Source organism: Bufo bufo, chromosome 4, assembly GCF_905171765.1.
Source record: "Bufo bufo chromosome 4, aBufBuf1.1, whole genome shotgun sequence".
NCBI classification, from domain to species: domain Eukaryota; kingdom Metazoa; phylum Chordata; class Amphibia; order Anura; family Bufonidae; genus Bufo; species Bufo bufo.
This window is the reverse complement of record NC_053392.1, coordinates 294055355-294076504: the sequence shown is the minus strand read 5'-3', so window position 1 is coordinate 294076504 and position 21150 is coordinate 294055355.

Below are 21150 nucleotides of genomic sequence, written 5' to 3'. Positions count from 1 at the left end.
TTCTCATGTCTCTCCACATGTGCCATGCAGGACAGCAGAAAAGCTGGGTGCTATTACATCATGTAATGTCACTCAGATTTCCTGCTATCCTGCAAGGCATAAATGTAGATAATAACATAGAAAGGCAGGGGGGAGGGGTTCACTCAGCTTTCCCAGAGACTCATGTCTCTGCACATGTGCCATGCAGGATAGCAAGTAATGTCAGTGTCTCCCAGCTGTCCTGCATGACACAGAGGATGGGGGAAGGGGGGCACTCACTTCCTCAAATTTTTATCATGTCTCTGTGCATGTGCCATGCTGGACAGAAGGAAAGTTGGGTGGTATTACATCATGTAATGCCCCAGATTCTTGTCAAAATATGCTGAACACCGCCGGTATCGACCAGATCCCATTCACTATAATGGGTCTGTTGGGTTCCGGCGTGAGTACTGACATTTTGTAGAACAAAATACTGCTGCATGAGGTGGGGCAGGGGAGAAGTTAGGGAGGGTAGTGAGAGGAGCCAGGGCGCATAGTGGGAGGGACTAGGCAATTACATTTCTTGCTATGGGGCCCAATGATTTCTATGTATGACTGTGTGGATCAGCCAGAATTTCTACCCACCAATGCCTGATGCATCAGACTAGATCATCCATGGTGCCACATCAACACTTTGACAAAAGAGACCGATATCTTCTAGCTACCTGTCTCAGCTACTATTCTGATGCTGCCGCCCGCCTGATGCCACACATTTGATGTCAAGTGCTCTTTCTTACACCCACCATCATTAGCAGGTACTGTTATTGCCACTCACCTGGTCACTCTGTGGTCTCCTGATGCTGCTGCCACCTCCACGCTTTGTCACCTTGCCACTCTGTGGCCTCCTGATGCTGCTGCCACCTCCACACAATGTCACCTTGTCACTCTGTGGTCTCCTAATGCTGCTGCCACCTCCACACAATGTCACCTTGTCACTCTGTGGCCTCCTGATGCTGCTGCCACCTCCACACTATGTCACCTTGCCACTCTGTGGCCTCCTGATGCTGCTGCCACCTCCACACTATGTCACCTTGCCACTTTGTGGCCTCCTGATGCTGCCGCAACCTCCACACTGTCATTGTGCCACTCTGTGGCCTCCTCCTGATGCTGCTGCCACCACCTCCACACTGTCATTGTGCCACTCTTTGGCCTCCTTATGCTGCTTCCACCTCACTACTATGTCATAGGGCCACTCTGTGGACTTCTCATGCTGTTCCCACCCTCCCCACTTCATGACTGGGCCACTATTTTTCCTTTCGACCTGGCTGACATCATCATTTATTTGACCATTCTTCTGATCTGTCAGAAGGAAGGAAAAATGATACGCACAATGGATCATGTCTGTGTAGCACCTGTAAGGCTAGTTTCACACTAGCGGCAGGGGACTCCGGCAGGCTGTCCTGACGCTAGTTCACATGTGCCCCCGGACTACCGCTCTGTCCCCATTGACTATAATGGGGGTGGGGGGCGGCGTTCCGGCAGCAGCACGGCAGCTAGTGTGAAAGTACCTTAACGCCTGTATGGTCCCATCAGAATTGGCTTGTGATTTGGTAGCCAAAAGCAGGAGTGGGTACAAAACACAGAAGACATGCAAATATTCCTTCACTTGTTATCTCTGTTTTGGATCCACTCCTGTTTTTTTTGGCATTAGCAATACTGATGGATTACTGACCAAATGCTGACCAAGTGAAGGCAGATGCTCCACAGACCGGATCCGTTTTTTGGGGGCTATTGTTCTGATCAGAGGAAAGGCTAAATAATCAGTGACGTCAACACAAATTTACTGCTGACACCCTCTCCACTCTGTCTGGGGGCTCTACTTGTATAAGTGTTTAATAGAACAGGTTCTTTAGACATCTATGTGGAATCAGCTGACTACAGTGTAAAAGGAGTGCGCTTCTTCTTGACGCTAACATCGACCTGAGTTATTTGGTCAGTTTTGTCCCCGTGACTGCCCAAATAAGCGAAGTGTGCAGTGATTCTAAGACCGACGCTTGTCATCTACATGTCATACTGACTCACAGTAATATTTCACTACCACAGCAGACTCCCTATGCGCGTTACTGCAAGGCACAGTGTTCTACACCATTATAAAGGCTATCTGCAGCCAGGAAATAGCAGTTTTTTAACGCGATTCGACGCAAATAAATTCAGATCGAACCAAATTTTTTCTGAGAATTCGCCGAACCGGCTGCATCAAATGTTGGAAAAATTTGCTCATCTCTACTCTTGACATTGTTGCTGGGTCATGAGTGGCTTGACACAAGGAATGTGGCAGTTGTATTCCATGTTCTGGATACATCTGTGTGTGATGGCTCTTGAAGCACTGACTCTAGCTGCAATCCACTCCTTGTGAATCTCCCCCAAATTCTTGAATGGCCTTTTCTTGACAATCCTTTCAAGGCTTGTATACCCTTTTTCTATCAGACTTTTTCCTTCCACTCAACTTTCCATTAATATGCTTGGAACAGCCAGCTTCTTTATAAATGGAAATCCATATGAAACATAAGTAACATTTTGGTTACAATCTGAGTAAGTACAATGATATAAAGAATCCAGGGTAAGTATAAATTCTCAAACATGACATACACAAAAACATGGTACAAAGCAAACATTGCAATGGTCGGTTACTCTATGAACATTTCAGTCGCTATACATTTAGCCTGATATGAGTAAATTACATCTAAAATACATGACATGTCTGTATTTTGTATTTTACGTAATAAAATAAGTAACAATTAATGAGTGCCGGATTTTTTGTGAAAACACAGATGTTTGGCTGTTCATGTAAGGCATGGATGGGTGCTGCTGTTATAGAGCATGTCTGCAATCTGGGCCATAGAGAGGAGTCCAGAGGGGTGGACCTCTTCTATGAAGCCCAGGTTGTCTTCATGAACCATTATATTTATGCAGCAGATGAAAACGTTATTACTGTTTGTAAGATTGTCCATAAATAAAAGATTACTGTCAGCGGAACAGCAATGCTTGACAAGTAACTGCCATGTCATTGCTGGTAGCTCTCACAAAAGGACTGGCCAGGAAAAACAATCCACTGCATCTTTTTCTCACACAAGAACAGCTTTCCCATAAGTGGATATCAGTCCCAATAGATGAAGTTGGATAAACTTTGTGAAGTCAAATCAAAATTGTGACCACCCTTGTTCAACTAGCTTCAATTGTTTTATTTTTTATTTTTTTATTAATTAATTATTAATTAAATCAGATTTGCTTGAGTCTACATCAGCATCATTTTCAGCAAATGTATTTACTGTATGTTACATGTTTGATAAATTTGTCTAATCCTTAAACCTTTTGTCTAGAAAAGCTACTCCAGTTTTCCAAATCTATGCTCCCACTGGAGTGACACTAACTTTTTTGCGACTTAAAAAAAAAAAAAAGTCCCAGTGATAAATCTGGAGTGAAAGTCATTAACATGGCTAATCGTTAATTTCTAACGATAATTTGTTTTCCCTTAGTCCTAACAGCAGCACAGATGGGGTTAACTGCCCCTGTGGACTGGTAGGACCGGCGGAATTTTAATGAGCCCAAGAACCAATAAACGATCTTCAGCTCCCTGAAAGGGAGGAGATCACCCCCCAGCCCACCGTGTTTTTAACAAGCATAATGTATCTAGGGTGGGATATTTGTGTGCTGCTGTTAGGACTAAGGGAAAACAAATTATCGTTAGAAATTAACAATTCCCTTACGTCCTACCAGCAGCACAGATGGGGAGATAGCAAGAAGAATCCCCTAGGGAGGGTCCTCATGCCTGGTAGAACTAAGAACAGTCTGCCCAAAAGCCGAAAACTCTGCCATCCTAGCATCTATCCTATAATGGGAGATGAAGGTTGACTCAGAGCTCCAGGAGACCGCCTTACAGATCAACTCTAAGGGGAGAAGACTTCTCTCCGCAACCGAGGTGGAGACCGCCCTAGTAGAATGGGCTCTCACAAACTCAGGAGGATCTAAGGATTGGGAGACGAAAGCTTCCTTAATGGCCTCCTTGATCCAGCGACTAATGGTAGCTTTAGACACTTTACGGCCTTTAGACTTACCGGCAAACAGGATAAGGAGATTCTCATCTATCCTGAACTCTCTAGATCTATCCACATAGATCTGGAGGCATCTTGAAATATCCAGCGGGTCTCTAGCTGGAGTATCAGAGGAGGAGGCTGTAAACAAAACTGGTAAAGAGATTACCTGATTGATATTCTGGAAAGTAGGCACCTTAGGCCTGAAGTATGGTAAAAACTTCAGGAGTACTCTATTCTGTAGAAAAATAATGTACGGGTGAACTGCAGAGAAAGCCTGCAGTTCAGAAATTCTTTTGGCTGAAGCTATAGCGAGAAGAAAGACCATCTTAAAAGTCAAAAATTTGAAATTTACCTCCTCCAAGGGCTCGAAGGGGGGAGATGCTAGCCCCCTGAGCACTACTGAAAGATCCCACTGGGGGATAGGTTTCAGTATAGTAGGCTTTAGTCTTTCAGCTCCCTCCAGGAAGCGTTTAATGAGTGGGTCCCGAGAATGTGGTCTGTTGAGACAGGCCGAGATGGCACAAACCTGTACCTTCAAGGTAGCTGGAGATAGGCCTCTATCTAATCCATCTTGAAGAAATTGAAGTATCGCAGGAAGGGGCAGATCTGCGGACGCCACCTGTCTGGAATCACACCATGCCACGAAGATTCTCATGATCCTAGAGTAGGCCTTCTTTGTAGACTCTGCTCGGGAATGCGACAAAGTTCTCAGGACCGACTCGGAAAGCCCCTCTATGTTGGGAAGGGACTGATCAACCTCCAGGCTGTCAGGTTGAACCTGTGCAGATCTGGGCAGAGGTGAGTGTCCCACGACACCAGGGTCTGCTCCGGGGGGAGTCTCCAGTATTGTCCCCGACTCATCTGAATGAGCTGGGTAAACCAGGATCTTCTGGGCCAAAACGGTATGATGGCTATTACCGAGGCCTGATCCTGACGGATTTTCATCAATACCCTCGGTATCATGGAAAACGGAGGGAAGATGTAAGCCAGCCTGAACCTCCACGGTATCGACAGAGCATCTATCGCCAGGGGGTTGTCTTCCCTGTACAGGGAACAGAACCTCAGCACCTTGGCGTTGAACCTGGTCGCCATGAGATCCACCTCTGGTATACCCCATCTGTGAACTAGCTGCCTGAAGATCTCCGGATGCAGAGACCACTCCATGGTCGGTAATCCTCGACTTAAGCGGTCCGCTATCATATTGAGGGAGCCTCGAATATGAACGGCAGATAGATGGGAAAGGTTCGTCTCTGCCCACCGAAGAATCACCACGATCTCTGACAGAAGGGGCAATGATCTTGTGCCTCCCTGCTTGTTTATATAGAGAACCACAGTCATATTGTCTGACTGGACTTTCACAGCTTTGCCCCGAATCTGAGGGGCGAAGTGAAGGAGGGCTAGCCGGATAGCTCGCAACTCGCGAAGATTGGAAGAAAGACGCCGCTCCAGAGGAGACCAAGATCCCTGTACTGGGGATCCGTCCAGGTGAGCGCCCCAGCCTACAAGGGACGCGTCTGTAGTCAATATGACCCAAGCTGGTTGGGTCATAGACTTCCCGGCTGGTAGCTGAAACCACCATCTGAGGGAATTCCGGGTTTGACCGGACAGGGAGCATAGGGAATCTAGCCCCGCAGGGCTGCCGTTCCATAAGTGTAAGACCTCCGACTGAAGAGGACGGAGGTGCCATAGTGCCCAAGGGACTGCGTCCGCAGCCGCTGACATGAGCCCCAGCATCTTCATGAGAGTCCGGATAGAGACTCGACGAGGGACATAAAGGACCCTTGCCAGGTCCTGAATCCGCACTTTCCTTTCTAGAGTCAACCGGAGGGACATCTCCACAGAGTCGACCACGAATCCTAAATAATGGATTGAAGTCGATGGGCTCACATTCGACTTCTGCCAGTTGATAATCCAGCCCAAGCGGAGGAGAAAGGAAATTGCGATCTGAAGATGGTGGGTAAGGATCGGAACTGAAGAGGCTATGAAAAGCCAATCGTCCAGATAAGGAATAATAGTCAGTCCTCGAAGTCTCAAAGCTGCCACCACCGACACCACCACCTTGGTGAAGATAAGGGGGGCAGAAGAGATTCCGAAAGTGCCTGCGAACCCCTGAAATCGGGACCGCGATCCTGAGGAGTTTCCGGGACGCGGAATGGATCGGAATGTGAAGATACGCATCCTTGAGGTCCAGAGTAGCCATGACATCCCCGAGGTTGAGGATATGGCTGACTGACCTTATGGTTTCCATGCGAAACCTTGTTTTTCTTATAAATCGATTGAGAAATCTCAAGTCGATGATCATCCGGAGATCTCCCGTCTTTTTGGGAACCAGGAACACTGGTGAATAAATCCCTAGGCCCCTCTCCCCTGCCGGTACCTCCTCTAGGGCTCCCTTGGAGATATAGTCCTGAATGTAAGATTCTAGGACCACTTGTTTGGCAGACCCGAAGTTTCGTGTGGCGATGAATCTCTCTGGGGGGAGAGAGATAAGATCTACCCGGTACCCGACGGAAACTATGTCCTGGACCCAGGGGTCTGCAATCAGCCGGCTCCAAGAGTCTTTGAAATGGGTAAGACGGCCCCCCACGGGAATCTGGGGGAGGGGTACGGGAAAATCTAGAGGAGACACTGCAGGGGTAGCAGGGCTTATCCAAGAGCAGTGTTGGACTGGAGTACCTAGGGCCCACCAGTGGAAATCATTCTAGGGGCCCACCCTACAGCTGCCATAAACGGAAATATTACTTGTTCATTTTTTGCCCTTACATATATGAATCTTTACAGTTTAGTACACAATACAGTGTGCAAAACAGAATGGTATTGTGCACTGCTCTATATCAAAGTGTTTATTATTAAGCAACTCATTGTAGTTTATAATCTGTTATTTACAGTCAGTAGTAGTTTAGTCAGCACTCACACATGGAAATTCCTTATCCTGGATGAACCACCCTTTCCCTCAGCCATCCTAAACAATATTCAAAGTAAAGAAAATATTTGCCAGCATCTTCAAATGGAAAAGTGTACTGGAGTGAATAGGCCACCATGTAACCATCCCCATAGGGTCTTTCTCAAGTGTCTTGACCACTTGAGTAAGACCCTATAGGAGTCAATACATGGTGGCGAACGGCGTATTCACTCCAGTAAACTTTTTCAATTGACATCCTATGGGCACCTCAGCAAGACTGACCCTGTGGCCACAGTGGTGAGGCAAGACTGACCCAACAGGCACTGCTGTGAGACTGATCCTATGGGCACCACCATGAGCCTGACCATACAAGCAAGGCGAGGCAGCAGGCCTCACCCTATGGTCACCGCTGAGAGCAGCGTCATCTTGATGCCATGAACAGGAATATTTTAGATGGTGAGATCAAACGATTGACTCGTGGGTCTTATGTTTTCATTGAAGGACACAGAACTAAGACAAAAACCTGAAAATGGCCAAAAAACAGAAAAAACTGCAGGTGGCGACATTAGTGGTGGTAGTGGATTGTTTTCAATGCAATTCTGCCCAAAAATTGCCTCAAGGTATCGGCACTGTCCATCACAGACATAACACCTCTGCGGAATCTTCAGCCAAGTCACATGCACCATATAAAAGTGGCGTCACGAGAGTCAATACGTGCAGGTAAAGCGTCTGACACAAAACAAGCAACTGAAGTCAATCTGTATCGACGTGATTTCCATGAATCCAGCATTCGATAGTCTGGAATTTCTGTGAAAGGGGCTCCATCCTAGTGATAAGTACGGTAATATACACGCACAGAGATTGGGGGGGGGGGGGGGTTATATCTCATTGCTGGGCGGCATTATTTTGATTTGAAGCATGACTCACCTTCAAAAAAAAAAGATCTCACAATAAATGTGGTGTACATTACATGACGCCGGCGACAACCCTCCCCTCTGACAACTACGTGGACAGCAAAATATGGCGACAATGACCCAATAACACATATTAAGCAATAACATTAACCCTTGTCATTCCAACACCCTGCACAACCTCCTATCTTTACACCACAAAGCCACATTTCATCTGGACTCATCTGGAATATAATAACTCAGCTATAAATGATACAAGGCAGATGTAGCAGAGCTGAGCTGTGTCAAGCGAGTGATTGCATGGCCCTAACTCTTTAAAATAAGCTCATGCAGTCAGTTCAGCAGCAGTCCTATGCAAAACTGAAAAAGAAAAACGATGTGCTAGATGACATACTCGACTCTGCTACAGCACAAAAAAAAGAGCAAGCAACTTGCAAGAGACAATGCAAAAGGGAAAGTGCAAGAGACACAGCACTTAAGTCACAGGCAACGTGAAAGGTTACCCCCTGGAGGAGACGAGGCACAGCCTGGCACCGCCGTGCAAACTGTCAGCACAAGGCACAGCAGCTGCTGCAAGCTGGGCACACTATAAACCCGCCGCCGCGCTCTGCAGACTTCAGATTTTGGGCGGGCATCGGTGAACCTTACTGGCTGTGCAGCCTGTTCGGCGTAGGGATGCAGACAGTGTACGCAGAGTGCAGCGCAGGCACGGCACATATGAGGAGGCGGGGCTCACCATGGTGGAAGGTGGACCCAGCTGCACTAGGCAGCACAACAAGAGCTACAGGGGAGCAGAGGCACTGGGCAGCGGCAGCATTGGCAAGTGAAGTGGCGAGGTGATCATCAATCAGTCATCTCGCCACTTGCTAACATGTGTGAGTGCTTATTGAAGTGGGAGGCAGCAGCGCTGGAGCTGCCTGCTGCACTAATCATTAACTGTAAATCCCAGGGGCCCACCAAGGATTTCCCCGGCTCCCCGGTGGGTCAGTCCGAGCCTGTCCAAGAGCCTCGAGGAGGCCCATAGTCAGGAGGGTTTTGCCTCCCTGGTGGGTTTGCGGGGGCGTCTCAAATATTTACGAGACGGCCCCCCCAATCTCTGCGCCTAGACTGCTGCCCTGGACGGCCTCCGCCTTTCTTTTCCTGTCTGGGGCGACCCCGAAAGGGTTGCTGGGGGAGGCTCTTCCCCTTTTTATCGGAGAGCCCCTCCATTATCTAGAGACGGGACACCGCATACTGAGATGAAAGAAGAGGGGAGGGGACACCCCCCTCCCCGACGGTACTCCAGAGGCGAAAAACGCCGCGATCAGGCCTAAAATAAAGGCACTATGACCCCAGAAAAAGCGATGCTTTAGCTTTAAGGAAAAAAAGAGCCCCTAAGCACTCTTCAGCTCCCTGAGGGGGAGCGACACGCCAGTCCACCTGTCCAGAGGACAGAAAAAAACACGGTGGGCTGGGGGGTGATCTCCTCCCTTTCAGGGAGCTGAAGATCGTTTATTGGTTCTTGGGCTCATTAAAATTCCGCCGGTCCTACCAGTCCATAGGGGCAGTTAACCCCATCTGTGCTGCTGGTAGGACGTAAAAAAACACCCACTTTACCACCCATATTTCAAACCTGTGGTGGGCGGTGAAAGAATGCAAAAAGTTGCAATCACTTTTTGAAGACAAGCTTGTGGAGTGAGGACATGATAAATCAGGGCCATTGGTCTTTCAATACAAGGGAAATTGCAGCATAATGAAAACTTTGTTTAGTCTATTACTCCCATAACTACATAGGTGATGTTTTGCAAGATATTTATTTGCCCTCTTTAAGTAAAATATGACTTAAATCCTATAATCATGTTTAATAGTCAGATAATTATGCATGAATAAATGCATGAATTACTCAGCATGAATAAATGCAACAATTTTATTTTATTTTTTTATAAACTGGGGTTGATTTAGAAACATCATGTGAAGGCAAAGGCAATACAAAACTTAAAATCAGCAACTAAAGTTACAGTATTTTTGATTATATATATATATATATATATATATATTACAATAATACAAAAATATTAACATAACATACATTATCACATGTTTGCATTAAGAGTTTAAATATGTCATTCGTAATCTCCAAAGAAAAGGAAAGAATGAAAGCATAGAGCTGCATGAAATTAATCATATCACAAAATTATTGCCCAGAGTTTAATTTTATTTGTCTTTGATCGGTAGCCTTTTTCTCTAATGAAATCTCATGTAAAAATGGATTTTGAAATAATGAAACTGCTAAAACAAGACTGTTGATAATTTATACTAAGAATAGAACAGGGATTATCGCTAAGGCCACATCCACACTGAGCTTCGTGTAAATTTTACTGTTCTTTAGTTGTCCGGAAATTGTTAACAATAACGAGGAGGTTATTTTTACAAGGAATTATGTGGGGAGTTGCCAGTAGACATGGAAATACAATCAAGACATTCATGTAAATAAATGGTAAGTTAAAAGGTTAAAGGCTATGTACACCTTTGGGAGAATTTTTTTTTTTACTATTATATTGTACTTATTTTGAGCTAAAAATATATTTTTTTAATTGGTCTTCAATCATTAAAAATATGGCATCCCTTTTTCTGTACAGGGCTGACATGCTCTAGAAGCACCCTTTGGATTTTCTGTCTTTTCTGTCAGACCAGGAGCAGATGGACTCCTTATCTCTGCACTCTGTCATTATAAACACTCATTATAGCTCAGTTCTAATCTTACTGATAAGAATGTGGCTTAAATGTTTATGACCTCTCAGTCGTTTAGAGATAAAGTTTGTTAGATGACTGGCATAAATTAAAAGTACCAGTCACCCAGCTAGAGAAACAGTTAACCCTTTGTGACAGAAGAGCTCAATATTTTTTATAAAGGCCATTGAAAAAAATATTTTTAGCCAAAAATGAGTAACATGTAATTATAAAAAAAAAAAAAGATTGCCTCCAAAGGTGTACATAGCCTTTTAAATGACATTTGGGCAGACATATGGGGCTCCTAGAGGTCCCAAAGTGTCATTTACTTGTGCTGGGCCTTTTTGAATACTCCCACCTGTCCTGAAGCCTGAACTGCCCTTAAAGAGGATGTGTCACCATTTTTTCCCCTGCCAGTTAAAACCAGGTAGCAAAACATATTATTTTTTCCTAATCAGTTTTTATTTACTGATTGCAGATTTTTTATTCTATTTCCTGAAAATGATTATGGGGGTGGTCATCTTGCCTGGGCTGTTCTTAGCACCATTTAGAAAGCATTTAAAGAATTGCTTTATGGCAGCTCCATGGACCATAAAGACAATGCACAGTAGCTGACCTCATTGACTTCTATGGGAGAGTTTTCTGTGACCTGTGCAGAAGTCATTGTACAATAAAAGAATAAATAATCTGTGACAATAACCTATTGTGAATGGACTACCCTATCTATACACAGAGGTGATATATACCCTTCTAAACCTGCCTGTAATGATAAGGAGATATCTGCAATAAAGTGATCTGCACAGACCAATAAGTGGTGTCTATTATTAGGCCTAGTGGCCAATGTGAAAACTGCAGGATTTTATGGTTTTTACTTAAATATAGATATTGACATGGACCATTAAAAATAACATCAATAAAAATTCTTTAAAAATATGTTTAACCAGTTCACAACCGTCCATAGACTATAAATGTCCGTTCAGAGATTGCAGCTGCATGCTAATTATGTAGCTGCTGAGCAGGAGCCCTGTTGTCAGTGACAGCAGGGCACCCTATAGAGAGGGCAGGAATGGTTCCTCAATGTCCCTGCCTTGTAGATTGCTGTATACACTGTGCTTAATGAGCACTGTGTATACAGATACTGTAATCCAGATGCAATGCGTTTTTCACTGAAGGTTGCTAGGACATGTTGTTTGTAAACTTTGTAGTCTTCTTTTTGCCTCCTGTGCACTGCGAGCTCTGCCTGCTTCTCCTCCTTCTCCTCCCTATCTGCTGCTCCGTCTCTCCCTCTGAACTCCCCTCTTCCTCTCTTGTCGGCACCCATGTGATGTCCATCGACAGGTCATCATCGTCACCTTCACCACCACTGACATTAGAAATCTCGGAGTAGGCAGCAACAGTGGGGACTACCCTCCTTGGGCTGATCTGGGTACTGTCGTCAGACTGCTGGATGGCTGCCGTTGCTACCTCCTCTTCCTAATCCAATGCCAAGAATGGCTGCGCATTGGTAAGGTCTGGGAATGGATGGGAAAATAATTCCTCTGACTCGAGTGGAGGGGCTATGGTGGTGGTGGTGGTGTCTTTGGGGGTTCACACAGCAGAGAGTGAGGAGGGTGGAGATACAGAGGATGAGGAGGGTGCAGAAGCGAAAGGCTGAGTGAGCCACTCAACCAACTCTGGTGCGTGCTTTGACGTAATCGCACGCACCTTCTCTAACTTGCCACTTAGGCTCCGTCCTGGTGCATCTGCCCGACCCCTACCACCCCCGGCCTGCCTATTCCTCTGCCTGTCATTTTCAAAATGACCCTGTTCCAAAGTCCCTAGAGAAGAGCAGTATTTGTGGAAGCAGGTATATCGCAGGCCTCAATCAGTATTTGGTGGAAACAGGTATATCAATCCCCTTAATCAGTATTTTGTGGAAGCAGGTATATCGCAGGCCTCAATCAATATTTGGTGGAAGCAGGTATATTGCACCCCTCAATCTATATTTTGTGGAAGCAGGTATATCGCACCCCTCAATCAGTATTTTGTGGAAGCAGGCATATAAAACCCCTCAATCAGTATTTAGTGGAAGCAGCTATATCAAACCCCTTAATCAGTATTTTGTGGAAGCTGGTATATCGTACCCTTAAATCAGTATTTTGTGGAATCAGGTATATCAAACCCCTCAATCAATATTTGCTGGAAGCAGGTATATCAATCCCCTTAATCAGAATTTTGTGGAAGCAGGTATATCGCAGACCTCAATCAATATTTGATGTAAGCAGGTATATTAATCCCCTTAATCAGTATTTTGTGGAAGCAGGTATATCGCACCCCTCAATCAGTATTTTGTGGAAGCAGGTATCTCGCAGGCCTCATTCAGTATTTGGTGGAAGCAGGTATATTAATCCCCTTAATCAGAATTTTGTGGAAGCAGGTATATAGAATCCCTTAATCAATATTTGGTGGAAGCAGATATATTGTACCCCTCAATCAGTATTTTGTGGAAGCAGGTATATCGCACCCCTCAATCAGTATTTTGTGGAAGCAGGTATCTCACAGGCCTCATTCAGTATTTGGTGGAAGCAGGTATATTAATCCCCTTAATCAGAATTTTGTGGAAGCAGGTATATCGCACCCATCAATCAGTATTTGGTGGAAGTAGGTATTTTAAACCCCTTAATCAATATTTGGTGGCTGCAGGTATATCAAACCCCTTAATCAGTATTTTATGGAAGCAGGTATATAGTACCCATTAATTAATATTTGGTGGAAGCAGGAATATCGCACCCCTCATTTATTATTTTGTGGAAGCAGGTATAACAAACCCCTTAATCAGTATTTTGTGAAAGCAGGTGTATCGCAGGCCTCAATCAATATTTGGTGGAAGCAGATATATCAATAGACTTAATCAGTATTTTGTGGAAGCAGGTGTATCGCAGGCCTCAATCAATATTTGGTGGAAGCAGGTATAATAATCCCCATAATCAGTATTTTATGGAAGCAGGTATATAGAACACCTTAATCAATATTTGGTGGAAGCAGGTATATCGCACCACTCAATCAGTATTTTGTGGAAGCAGGTATCTCGCAGGCCTCATTCAGTATTTGGTGGAAGCAGGTATATTAATCCCCTTAATCAGAATTTTGTGGAAGCAGGTATATAGAATCCCTTAATCAATATTTGGTGGAAGCAGATATATTGTACCCCTCAATCAGTATTTTGTGGAAGCAGGTATATCGCACCCCTCAATCAGTATTTTGTGGAAGCAGGTATCTCACAGGCCTCATTCAGTATTTGGTGGAAGCAGGTATATTAATCCCCTTAATCAGAATTTTGTGGAAGCAGGTATATCGCACCCATCAATCAGTATTTGGTGGAAGTAGGTATTTTAAACCCCTTAATCAATATTTGGTGGCTGCAGGTATATCAAACCCCTTAATCAGTATTTTATGGAAGCAGGTATATAGTACCCATTAATTAATATTTGGTGGAAGCAGGAATATCGCACCCCTCATTTATTATTTTGTGGAAGCAGGTATAACAAACCCCTTAATCAGTATTTTGTGAAAGCAGGTGTATCGCAGGCCTCAATCAATATTTGGTGGAAGCAGATATATCAATAGACTTAATCAGTATTTTGTGGAAGCAGGTGTATCGCAGGCCTCAATCAATATTTGGTGGAAGCAGGTATAATAATCCCCATAATCAGTATTTTATGGAAGCAGGTATATAGAACACCTTAATCAATATTTGGTGGAAGCAGGTATATCGCACCACTCAATCAGTATTTTGTGGAAGCAGGTATATCAAACCCCTCAATCAGTATTTTGTGGAAGCAGGTAACTCACAGGTCTCAATCAGTATTTAGTGGAAGCAGGTATATTATCCCCTTAATCAGAATTTTGTGGAAGCAGGTGTATCGCAGACCTCAATCAATATTTGATGTAAGCAGGTATATTAATCCCCTTAATCAGTATTTTGTGGAAGCAGGTATATCGCACCCCTCAATCAGTATTTTGTGGAAGCAGGTATCTCGCAGGCCTCATTCAGTATTTGGTGGAAGCAGGTATATTAATCCCCTTAATCAGAATTTTGTGGAAGCAGGTATATAGAATCCCTTAATCAATATTTGGTGGAAGCAGATATATTGTACCCCTCAATCAGTATTTTGTGGAAGCAGGTATATCACACCCCTCGATCAGTATTTTGTGGAAGCAGGTATCTCGCAGGCCCCAATCAGTATTCGGTGGAAGCAGGTATATAGAACCCCTTAATCAGCATTTTGTGATAGCAGGCATATTAAACCCCTCAATCAGTATTTTGTGGAAGCTGGTATATCGTACCCCTAAATGAGTAGTTTATGGAATCAGGTATATCAAACCCCTCAATCAATATTTGCTGGAAGCAGGTATATCAATCCCCTTAATCAGTATTTTGTGGTAGCAGGTGTATCACAGACCTCAATCAATATATGGTGGAAACAGAAATATCAATCACCTTAATCAGTATTTTGTGGAAGCAGGTGTATCGCAGGCCTCAATCAATATTTGATGGAAGCAGGTATATTAATCCCCTTAATCAATATTTTGTGGAAGCAGGTATATCGCACCCCTCAATCAGTATTTTGTGGAAGCAGGTATCTCACAGGCCTCATTCAGTATTTGGTGGAAGCAGGTATATTAATCCCCTTAATCAGAATTTTGTGGAAGCAGGTATATCGCACCCATCAATCAGTATTTGGTGGAAGTAGGTATTTTAAACCCCTTAATCAATATTTGGTGGCTGCAGGTATATCAAACCCCTTAATCAGTATTTTATGGAAGCAGGTATATCGCACCCCTCAATCTGTATTTTGTGAAAGCAGGTATATAGTACCCATTAATTAATATTTGGTGGAAGCAGGAATATCGCACCCCTCATTTATTATTTTGTGGAAGCAGGTATAACAAACCCCTTAATCAGTATTTTGTGAAAGCAGGTGTATCGCAGGCCTCAATCAATATTTGGTGGAAGCAGATATATCAATAGACTTAATCAGTATTTTGTGGAAGCAGGTGTATCGCAGGCCTCAATCAATATTTGGTGGAAGCAGGTATAATAATCCCCATAATCAGTATTTTATGGAAGCAGGTATATAGAACACCTTAATCAATATTTGGTGGAAGCAGGTATATCGCACCACTCAATCAGTATTTTGTGGAAGCAGGTATATCAAACCCCTCAATCAGTATTTTGTGGAAGCAGGTAACTCGCAGGCCTCAATCAGTATTTAGTGGAAGCAGGTATATAGAACCCCTTAATCAGTATTTTGTGGAAGCCAGTGTATCGCAGGCCTCAATCAGTATTTGGTGGAAGCAGGTATTTCTATCCCCTTAATCAGTATTTTGTTGAAGCAAGTATATCACACCCCTCAATCAGTATTTGGTGGAAGCAGGTATACCAAATCCCTTAATCAATAATTTTGTGGAAGCAGATATATCACACCCCTCAATCAATATTTTGTGGAAGCAGGTATATAGAACCCCTTAATAAATATTTGGTGGAAACAGGTATATCGCACTCATCAATCATTATTTTGTGGAAGCAGGTATATGAAAACTCCTTAAGCAGTATTTTGTGGAAGCAGGTATATCGCACCCATCAATCTGCATTTTGTGGAAGCAGGTATATAGAACCCCTCAATCAATATTTGGTGGAAGCAGGTATATCGCATCACTTAATCAGTATTTTGTGGAAGCAGGTATATAGAACCCATTAATCAATATTTGGTTTAAGCAGGTATATCAATCCCCTTAATTAGTATGTTTGTGGAAGCAGGTATATAAAAACTCCTTAATCAGTATTTTGTGGAAGCAGGTATATCGCACCCCTCAATCTGTATTTTTGGAAGCAGGTATATAGAACCCCTTAATCAATATTTGGTGGAAGCAGGTATATCGCACCCCTCAATCAGTATTTTGTCAAAGCAGGTATATCAAACACCTTAATCAGTATTTTGTGAAAACAGGTATATTGCATCCCTCAATTATTATTTTTTGGTATATCGCACCCGTTGCAAATAGTTGTTCCAATAGCGCTTGTCCCTCTATATACCTGCGGTATCGCAGCAGAACCGCACACAACTGGTTCACAATACAATGCACTATATACTTTCTATGTTAGAAAGTATATCATAGGTATATCACACCCCTCAATCAGCTTTTTTGGGGGCAACAGGTATATCACACCAGTTGCAATTAGTTACTCCAATAGCGTTTGTCCCTCTATATAGCTGCGGTATCGCAGCAGAACCTTACACAACTGCTGCACAATACAAATGCACTATAATATACTTTCTATGTTAGAAAGTATATTATAAGTATATCACACCACTCAGTATATCACACCTATTGATAGCACACCTATACCAGTTCTTAAAAGGACTTGTGGCCCTATTAGCTAACGTTTGGTGTCCCTAACAGTCTGTCCCTGCTCCACAAAGCAACCTCTCCCTACACTGGCAAAACACAGAATGTAAAATGGCTGCCAGATCGGGTTTTGTTATAGGGTGGGGGTGTGTCCATATCCTGAAACTTCTCAATTTGCTGTCCTGTCCCACCTGATGTGTGTGTCATGGGTCAAAGTTGGGCGCAATGCAAAAGAATATGGCGCCGGCGAACATCGCCATATGTTAGCATGTTTGGCGAATTCTGAACGCGCAAAGTTCACCGCAAAACGACCACCGGGTGAACAGCAATGCCATCTCTAGTGGCTAACCCCGCTCAATTTAACAGTTAGCAAAGTGGTGTGCGACAACGGTGCTAATCTGCTGAGAGCGCTGAAACATGGCAAAATGACACACGTGCCGTTCATGGTACATGTCCTGAACTTAGTCAAGCAGCGATTAGTTGCCAAATACCCCAGAGTCCAGTACATCTTGTGGCAGGCCAGGAAAATCTCTGGCCATTTTAGAAGATCTTACACGGCCATGGCTCGCCTTGCTGACGTTCAGCAGCGACACCACCTGCCCATCAGAGACGTCTGATTTGTGACAGCCAGACACGCTGGATCTCCACCTTCTATATATGCTTGATAGACTGCTCCAGCAGCAATGTGCCGTTACTAGTGTTGATCGGGAATATTCTAATCGCAATTTTTTTTCGCGAATATTGGCACTTCGAGAATTCGTGAATATTTGAAATATAGTGCTATATCTTCAGTATCGCAAATATTCTCTATTTTTTTTCATCAGTACCCATGATCCCTCACTGCTTCTTGCTTCTGAGCCAATGAGAAGGCTGCAGTATCTTTGACTTTAGGAGTAGTGTTGATCGCAAATTTTCTTAAAATATTTACGAAGTACCGCAAACTCGAATATTGCCCCTGCTGCTCATCACTGGACAGGTTCTGGGGAGCTTGGTTTCTTTTCACTGCGCCAGTTCTGCAGCCATTTGATAAGATCACCAAACTGATCAGTCGCAGCCAGGGTGCCATCAGTGACATTGTACCTTAAGCCTTCTTTCTGGAGCGTGCATTGCGTCGCATCAATGATCAAGCCCTCGAGGAGCAGGAGCTGAAAGATGATGAAGTCGCAATGCTGAATGAATTCCCAGGGGGGCTACTCCATCTGAGACAAGTCAGCAGGAGTCTGAAGAGGAGTCAGAGGAGGATGGTGGCTGGGGGAGAAGGAGGAGCAAAAAGAGCAGCCTTTAAGGGGGGCTTTAAACTTTTCTGGGATCCCTGGTGATGTCCGTGGCTGGGGGGAGGAGACCGAGGACGACATTCTCCTGAGCAATGAGCAGGAGCTCCACCGCTTCCAATTTAGTGCAAATGGGGGCCTTCATGCTCCAGTGTTTGAAGACGGACCCCTGTATAAAAAGCATAAAGGGCAAGGACCAGTACTGGGTGGCAACGTACTTAGACCCCCGGTACAAACACAAAATTGCAGACAGAGGGCTGTCAGAATGCAGCCTTTCTAGGCCTTGCTGTGAGAGATGCTACATTCTGCTGTTGCGGGTGCTGGCAGAGGAAATTCCACCCACAGTGAAACAGGTGCGGGTACCAATCCTACCGCGCCTACAAGAAGAGGGCGGTTTGAAAATGTGTTGGTCACTTCGGATATGAGATCATTCTTGCAGCCAACTCATCGACAGGCGCCCTCCAGATCCAGCCTCAGGGAATGCCTAGACTGACAGGTGTCCGACTACATCAGGTGAACGGCTGATGTGGATGCTCTGATAAGCGAGGAACCCCTGGACTACTGGGTGTGCAGGCTTGACCTGTGCCCAGAACTGGCACATTTACCATGGAACTCTTGGCTTGCCCCTCGTCGAGTGTCCTGTCCGATAGGACATTCAGTGCAGCAGGGGGGCTCGTGACCGATAAGCGCACTCCCCTTGCTCACGAAAGTGTGGACTACCTCACATTTCTAAAAATGAATGCGGCATGGATCTCGGAGGAATTTAACACCTGTGACGACCACATGTAATTAAATTTCCTCATGCCAGCCCACACATATCCGCCACCACCCAGAACAAAGAATGGTCCTTGTCTTATGTATATACAGCTGCATTAAAGGCCTTATCTGTAGGTGAATGCCTAATTTTTGGGGCCTGTACTGGCCTACAGGAAATTTTTTATCCAGTGACGGCCTAATGTACTTCCAGCCACATAATCACTTGTTCTTTTCTGTCAGGTGAATGCCTAATTTCTGATGCCTGTACTCCCGTGGCCTAAAATAACAAATTTCTAGGCTCCAGCAGGGCACATTTTTGAGAGTTTCCCTTTGAGACGCATAAAAAAAATTTGTGTGTAATTTTTGCCAATGATTCTCCTCTGGTATGTCACTGTCCATGTTGTGGGACTATTTGTGCACTTCTAGTAAGTATTTGGTGGCTGCAAATATGACCTGAAGGTTTTTCAGGTTTGCCTGACATTAAAGTCAATGGGGCCTGCCACGAATGCGCGGCTTGCGAACCGTCCGGACCGATGTTCATCCATCACTAATTGTAAAATCTAGAAAAAATAAAAATAGACATATTTGGTATTGCTGCATCCATAGCTACTAGCTCTATAAAAATATTATATGATCTACCCCATAAGGGGAAAAGTGTAAAAAATTAAATAAAAATTATGTCAAAACAGCTATTTTTTATTCACCTCTCAAAAAACATAGTATCAAACTATCTGAAAATTAATATGTACCCCAAAATGGTATCAATGCAAACGTTACCTCCTCCTGCAAAAAATAATCCCCCACACAAGACCATCACCAGAAAAATATAAAAAATATGGCTCTAAGAAAATGGCGACTCAAAAACATGCTCTTAGTCCTCTTGCCCACGAATGTAAGGGCTCCTTGCCCGTGCTGCAGACCTCAAATTGTGGTCTGCAATGCACGGGCACCAATTGTGCGACCGTGGGGCAGCAGCATACGGATTGCAGACCCATTCACTTAAATGGGGTCAGCGATCCGTCCCTTCCACAAAAAGTTAGAACAAGTTCTATATTTTTGCGAAACTGAAGCACGGAATGGAACACCACAGAAGCACTCTGTAGTGCTTCCGTGCAGTTCCATTCTGTGCTTCTTTTATGTTCCGACAGCATCTCCAGAAGGCCAAATGTACCCAAAAATGGTGCCAATAAAAAGTACAGCTTGTCCTACAAAAAATAAACCACTATACAGTTCAGTCAACAAAGTTATGGCTCTTAAAAACCATATCAGCAAAGTTCATGTTAGAAATTTCAGATGCCACTCCTTCCCTTCTGAGCCCTGGCGTATCCCCAAACAACAGTTTACTACCACATATAACATTCAAAACCTTCTGTCATCCTAAACAAATAAAATTACCAAAATTATGCCAACATAAATTTAGTACATTTTTTTGTAAATGTTGGATTTTTTTAAATAAATAAAGGTAAAGTATATTGACACAAATTTACCACTATTATGAAGTACAATGTGTCAAGAGAAAATCTCAGAATTACTGGGATAAGTAAAAGCATTCCAAAATGATTACCACATAATCTGACACATGTCAGTTTCGCAAAATTAGGCTTTGTCAGGAAGGTTAATTTGTCAATTAAATACCAATCACGGCCTACTGAAGACATTGAAAACTGAAAATAATAAGTATCTTTATTTCAGATCTGATATAAAATACGGGTCTGCCTTTAATTTCTCAAAGGCAGATGACCCCCACAGGAAACAGGTTTATGAATTATGGAGATCTGAGCTGTGTCTGCTGCCTGTTGTTACTTGAAACTAGCAGCTGTAGACCCGTCAGCATCGCACTCCAGTGTAATGACAAAGGATAACTCCCTCCCTATGTTCAATTATTAAGTTCAAGACTGAAAAATATACAGTACCTATGTGTTGTCCTGTTGCACCACCTAAAATCACTGTTGGGGGACACAAAACAAAAATCTTAAGTGGTAACAGGTATTCTGTGCACGCTGGGAGGCCAAACACTTGTAAGGTGTGCTCATTGATACACTCAACTCCAGTAGGAAAACTACCCCTAAACTTTGCCCACAAGATAATAGCTATTTTACAATGGAAAAAGTGTGAAAGTGATGACATGGCATGTTGCAAGCAACAGAAGTGTAGCCTTA